The sequence below is a fragment of the Bos mutus genome, chromosome X (genome assembly GCF_027580195.1).
Source record: "Bos mutus isolate GX-2022 chromosome X, NWIPB_WYAK_1.1, whole genome shotgun sequence".
In the NCBI taxonomy this organism is placed as follows: domain Eukaryota; kingdom Metazoa; phylum Chordata; class Mammalia; order Artiodactyla; family Bovidae; genus Bos; species Bos mutus.
The window spans coordinates 24,409,352-24,416,342 of NC_091646.1; the positions used below are offsets into that span (position 1 = coordinate 24,409,352).

At 40.4% G+C, this 6,991-nt stretch overlaps 1 pseudogene; it reads left to right on the forward strand.

The window, feature by feature from the left end:
• The first annotated feature begins 2,120 nt into the window (after window positions 1–2,120).
• Window positions 2,121–3,651, forward strand: LOC102275371 (chromobox protein homolog 3 pseudogene; annotated as a pseudogene).
• Window positions 3,652–6,991: the final 3,340 nt, after the last annotated feature.

The following is a 6,991-nucleotide window of genomic DNA, read 5'->3' on the forward strand; positions in this document are numbered from 1 at the left end:
GTCCCTCTTGGCCACACTTCTTTTGACAATCCTTTATTAAGTGCTCAGTAACTATTTGCTGCCTGAAAGCACAAATAAGGAAAAATTAGACAATTTCTGGAACAAAATTAATTGAATGTAACGTTATAGAAAGAGTTTCAACATGGGAATCCAGAGTGTCATGAATCTGGGTCTCAGTTTCTTCATCTGTTAAATGGGTGGCTTTTTCACTCTCCTCTTTCACTACTGATTTTTCCAGTAGTCTTGTACAGATGTGAGAGCTGGACTATAAAGAAGGCTGAGCATTGGAGAATTGATGCTTTTGAATTGTGGTGCTGGAGAAGACTCTTGAGGGTCCCTTGGACTGTAAGGAGATCAAACCAGTCAATCCTGAAGGAAATCAACCCTGAATGTTCATTTGAAGGACTGATGCAAAGCTGAAGCTCCAATACTTTGGCCACCTGATGCAAAGAGCTGACTCATTAGAAAAGACCCTGAGAGGGCAAGAGAAGAAGGGGACAGCAGAGGTTGAGATGGTTGGATGGCATCACCAACTCAATTGACATGAGACTGAGCAAACTCTGGGATATAGTGGAGGACACAGGAGATAGTGGAGGACAGAGGAGCCTGGTGTGCTGCAGTCCACGAGGTCAGAAAGAATTGAACACAGCTTCCTAGTGGCTCAGAGGTTAAAGCATCTGCCTGGAATTCAGGAGACCTGGGTTCGATCCCTGGGTCGGGAAGATCCCCTGGAGAAGGAAATAGCAACCCACTCCAGTACTCTTGCCTGGAAAATCCCATGGAGGGAGGAGCCTGGTAGGCTACAGTCCATGGGGTCGCAAAGAGTCGGAAACGACTGAGCAACTTCATTTTCACTTTCTTTAGCAATTGAACAGCAACAACAAAAATGTGTGGCAAAACCCAGCTGATCTCTGAGGTCTTTTTTATCTTTAAAATTCCAAAAGTCTAGAACATCTGTTTTCTTCTCTCTTTATTTATCTCTAATTTCTGCATGACATAATAATAGCTAATATAGAATTGACTTGTGCTAGGTATTGTTCTAAATGATTTGTGTTCCACACTCTCAGAACACCACTTTGGGGTAGGTCCTTTTAGGTTCCCCATTAAACAGATGAGGCAGCTAACATCAGAGAGTTAAGTAACATCAGTCTGGCCCTAGAATCTATGCAGTGACCCCTAAGCAGTACCATCTTTCTAAAAGACAGAGACAGATTGGAGAGTAAAGGAGAGGAAACTCATTTTCAGGGCTTGGCTGCTTGTATTTAAGATTTCCCTTTCTTTTGAGTTTCAAATCTGAGGTTTCAACACCACAAGTCTAGGGAAAGGAAGACTAGACAATTGTGGCAGCTCTTTCTTCTACATGGCATCTCCCCAGAGCATGAAAGGCGTATTGGTAGAGCCAAAGCTCAGCTCAGCCAGCCAGAAGCAGTGGGAGGGAGAAGACTGAAAAGCTCCAACAGGGAATTAGAAAACTCAATGTGGAATCCCTCCCCCATCTCTTGCCCCAGTCAGTGACTGGCGGGCACCGGATCCCTATTGCCATTCTTTATCTGCTTCGGCTGGACAATGCCCCATCCATATTTGGAATTTCCAAGTAGAAAGACAAGTAGGTAGGGGTCAGGCTGGTGTGGATGGTGGGAGGGAGCTGGGTAAGAAAGGCGGTGAAGCAGAACATACCCAAGAGTGACAGTTCTTATTCATTAAATTATCAACTCCCTGACAGAACAGACTGAGTTGAAGTAAATCCTTCTTAGGCCTGAACTGGACTGGCTTAGTCCTGACACTTTGCTCTATAAATCATTCTATTTCTCTACCAAGTATAATCCTGTATCAAAGAGCAAGGTGTATTCTGCCTTTTTATTACTTTCCTGTGAAGTGGTGGTTTCTGGTGCCAGGGAATATCTAGGGCTAAATCATGCATTGTGATCTCTCAACCCCTTTCTATCTAAATTAAACAGAAAGTCAGAAGCATGGCAAGTTGCCTACTTTGTTCTACCCTTGGAGACTACATTTTAGCTTTTATGGAACAGAATCAACAATTTAATGGAGAGAAATAAAAATTTATGTCTTTAATGATCACCTTGAGAAAATGAAAGCTCTGTCAACCTCCTTGACCCAGCATGCAGACACAAAAGGGGATGTGTGACGAAAAGTTCCTTTACAAGACCCCCTGGGTATGGAGTGGGCTCTGGGACTCTGGGGCCCCACCTCCTTTGAGTTAGCAATTGTGCCTGGGCAAATAATTCCAGAGATGCAAGGTAACTTGCTGCAGTGCTTCCAGTCATGCTGCCTGCTTTTTCTTCTCACATCAGAATAGCTTGCAGAGATTTCAATTTAATGTTGTCATTCAGTTGCTAAGTCGTGGCTGACTCTTTGTGAGCCCATGGACTGCAACACACCAGGCTTCCCTGTCCTTCACTATCTCCCCGAGTTTGCTCAAACTCATTTTCTCAATTTAATGGGGGAAAATAAAATACAGTAGAAATTCCTTCTGTTTGGATGAGTCGTTAGAAAGTTTTAATGATAGAGAATTCAGAAAGTCCAACCTAGTCTAATAGTTAAGTAACATTATAAGGATGTGGACTCTCAAGCTAGACTGTCTGGGTTTAAGCCTGGAAGCTCCTGTTTGCTAGCTGTGCAACTGTTGGCAAGTCACTCAACCTCTTTGTTCTTCTGTTTTCTCATCTGTACTATGAAGATAATAATGGTATCTGTATTCACAGGGTTTTTATAAAGATTAAGTGAGTGAAAATTTGTTGTGTTTAGAATTGTGCCTGGCAGATAGTGATCAATATTTAAGTATTGATGAGTAAACCAGTATTTGTTCCCTCACTGCTAGGTCTTATGAGGTGGATTTGGTTTTTTGCATCACACAACTACACTGAAATGTAAGTATTGTTATTCCAATTATTGTTATGGAAACTGAAACTCAGACAGGTTACAGGAGTATGTTTCAGATCATTTAAAAAATCAAATATATGCCCTCCCCCTCGGATGTGAATGGAGCTTGAGGTGTGCAGGGCCAGAGGAGACTCTGCAGACCTGGGACCCAGGGCAACTCAGAGGCTGTGACCAATAGCTTTTCAAGTCTGCAACAAAAAATGGCTCCAATAAAACTACATTGCAAAAAGTGCAAAAGAAACAAAAAGGAAAGAGTAAAATAGTTGAAGAGGCAGAACCTGAAGAATTTGTGGTAGAAAAAGTAATGGACAACCGTGTAGTGAATGGGAAGGTGGAGTATTTCCTGAAGTGGAAGGCATTTACAGATGCAGACGATACTTGGGAACCTGAAGAAAATTTAGATTGTCCAGAGTTAATGGAAGTATTTCTTAATTGTCAAAAAGCTGGTAAAGAAAAAGATGAAACAAATAGAAAATCTTTGTCTGACAGTGAATCTGATGATAGCTAATCAAAGAAGAAAAGAGATGCTGCTGCTAAAACAAGAGGTTTTGCCAGAGGTCTTGATGCAGAACAGATAATTGGTGCCACAGACCGCAGTGCAGAATTACTGTTCCTCATGAAACAGAAAGGTTCCGATGAGGTGGACTTGGCGCTGCCAAAGAGGCAAACATGAGCTGTCCTCAAATTATAATTGCTTTTTATGAAGAGAGACCAACTTGGCATTCTTGTCCAGAAGATGAGGCTCAATAATTGTTTGCATCGTTTCTTGTATATATTTATATATGTATATAAAATGTAGGCCTTGGTTTTTTGATTTATTAGTGTGAAGAAATAACTACATTCTAATGAAAATCAAGTTTGATATGTTCATTTTGAAGTAGTATTGGGGAAGTTACATTTTTTTTTTTTCCATCTGCAGCACTGGTTAATTAGAACAAATAAAAGCTTTCTGTAGTTGCTTCTTTTGGCAGAAAAGAATTTGATACCAGGATATATTATTTTCTCAGAGTTAGAGAACAACTTTTCTAAATGTTGGGGGAAATCTCCATAGTCATTATTCAATTAGAATTTAGAATTTGCATTTAACTCATATATGACTAAGGATCGTTCTAAGTTTCTTATATTTGTATAAAATACAAATGTAAATGGTTTGGGAGTTTTTTTTTTGTTGTGGTGGTTTTTGTTTTGCTAAATATAAACAACAGCCTTTCATAACCATGGATAAGCTCATGTTTCTGGAATTCCATCATTTTGAGCAATACAAGAAATCCCTTCAACTTAAATTGAATACTTAAGTCTTAAACTTTCAAATTAAATAATTTTGTAATTAATTAGACAAATTAAGCAATTTAAATTGGGTAATTTTTTAAAGCATCCCTATCAGAATCTGCATCCATATCGGCATAAATGCAGTTTTATATGCAGAAACCTTGGAAGGAAAATTTATATCACTAATAATAACCTCCCCAACCAAATGAAAAAAATAGAAAAATTCTGGTATGTTTTAATTAGCAAAGCAAAACTTAGTTAAATGGACACTTGATGGTTCTTTTTGGTGAACCATTGTTTTACAAGAAATTAAAGTTCCCGTGCTATATTTAGGAAAGGTTGTAATATACGGGATGTCTCAGATTTATTCATGGAAACCTAATCAGATAATTTTAAGATTTTGGCTATTTGTGATCTATAGGAATAAATGAGTGAACAAACTTTTCTAATCTATGCTTGACCTGCATGTTTTTTCAGACTTCACCCCAACCTATTCCTTACACGAAGGCTCAATTTTCTCAGTATTTTGGGTTACTAGTTCAGCAGAAGCCAAGAAAAGCAATAACTTTGTAGTAATCAGAATGTTATTCAACTGTATGTTTTTACTTTATTGTAAATACTGGTGAACAGTGGGCAATAAATAGCTTTATATTCCTTTTTAAAAATAATCAAATATGCTTCATGCAAAAGTGAAGATCTCTAACAGTTAGTGATGCTGAGAAAGAAGTCCAAAAGGGAGGGGATATAAATAAATAAATAAATAAATAAATATATATATATATATATGATTCATTTTGCTGTACAGTAGAAACTAACACAGCATTGTAAAGCAACTATACTCAAATGAAGACCTCTTCCATTACTCCCCAATAGTTTTCTCTTTGCAGCCCCATGGGACTTTGCTCCCCACTTCCTTGGAGGATGTAGACCTTGAACAAACTTCTGATACCAGCCTTTGCATCTTCCCTAGAGCAGTGGCTGCAGGGGCCTCCAACACCACATAGCTCAGTATAAAGTAGTCTCTGGTTTTGTCACTTCTCATTTTAAGAATGCTTCTAGAAAGCTGTAAGTTACCATAGTAGGCACACATGAATGAATCGACCATATCCTCATTCATCCTATAAAAGAACTTGGGCGGCTGAATCTGTTCTGAGTTTCTCCCAGAGAAACCACATTGTCTTCTTCAAGCAGGCTTTGCTGTGCTTAGTTGCCTGGCTGTGTCTGACTCTTTGTGACCCCATGAACTGTAGCCTACCAGGCTCCTCTGTCCACAGGGATTCTCCAGGCAAGAATACTGGAGTGGGTTGCCATGCCCTCCTCCAGGGGATCTTCCCAACCCAGGGATCGAACCCAGGTCTCCTGCATTGCAGGCAAATTCTTTACCATCTGAGCCACCAGGGAAGTCCCTTCCTCAAGCATATTATGTTTAATTACAGCCTCGTTGTAGACTTTACAAACTTTGTTAGCCAGCTTGATATTCAGCAACCTATATAATCCTAGGTGCTGCTCCTCACTCCCAACTATCCAACTAGACCTATGAATACTTACTTCCCTTCAGTTCAGTTCAGTCACTCAGTCGTGTCCGACTCTTTTCGACCCCATGAATCACAGCACAACAGGCCTCCCTGTCCATCACCAACTCTCAGAGTTCACTCAAACTCATGTCCATCGAGTCGGTGATGCCATCCAGCCATCTCATCCTCTGTCGTCCCCTTCTCCTCCTGCCGCCAATCCCTCCCAGCATCAGAGTCTTTTCCAATGAGTCAACTTTTCGCATGAGGTGGCCAAAATATTGGAGTTTCAGCTTCAGCATCAGTCCTTCCAATGAACACCCAGGACTGATCTCCTTTAGGATGGACTGGTTGGTCCTCCTTGCAGTCCAAGGGACTCTCAAGAGTCTTCTCCAACACCACACTTCAAAAGCATCAATTCTTCAGCAATCAGCTTTCTTCACAGTCCAACTCTCACATGCATACATGACCACTGGAAAAACCATAGCCTTAACTAGACGGACCTTGTTGGTAAAGTAATATCTCTGCTTTTCAATATGCTATCTAGGTTGGTCATAACTTTCCTTCCAAGGAGTAAGTGTCTTTTAATTTCATGGCTGCAGTCACCATGTGCAGTGATTTTGGAGCCCAAAAAAATAAACTCTGACACTGTTTCCACTGTTTCCCCCATCTATTTGCCATGAAATGATGGGACCAGATGCCATGATCTTAGTTTTCTGAATGTTGAGCTTTAAGCCAACTTTTTTACTCTCCTCATCACTTTCATCAAGAGGCTTTTTAGTTCCTTTTCACTTTCTGCCATAAGGGTGGTGTCATCTGCATATCTGAGGTTATTGATATTTCTCCTGGCAATCTTGATTCCAGCTTGTGCTTCTTCCAGCCCAGCGTTTCTCATGATGTACTCTGCGTATAAGTGAAATAAGCAGGGTGACAATATACAGCCTTGATGTACTCCTTTTCCTATTTGGAACCAGTCTGTTGTTCCATGTCCAGTTCTAACTGTTGCTTTCTGACCTGCATACAGGTTTCTCAAGACGCAGGTCAGGTGGTCTGGTATTCCCATCTCTTTCAGAACTTTCCACAGTTTATTGTGATCCACACAGTCAAAGGCTTTGGCATAGTCAATAAAGCAGAAATAGATGTTTTCTGGAACTCTCTTGCTTTTTCCATGATCCAGTGTATGTTCGCAATTTGATCTCTGGTTCCTCTGCCTTTTCTAAAACCAGCTTGAACATCTGGAAGTTCATGGTTCACGTATTGCTGAAGCCTGGCTTGGAGAACTTTGAGCATTAATTTACTAACGTGTGAGA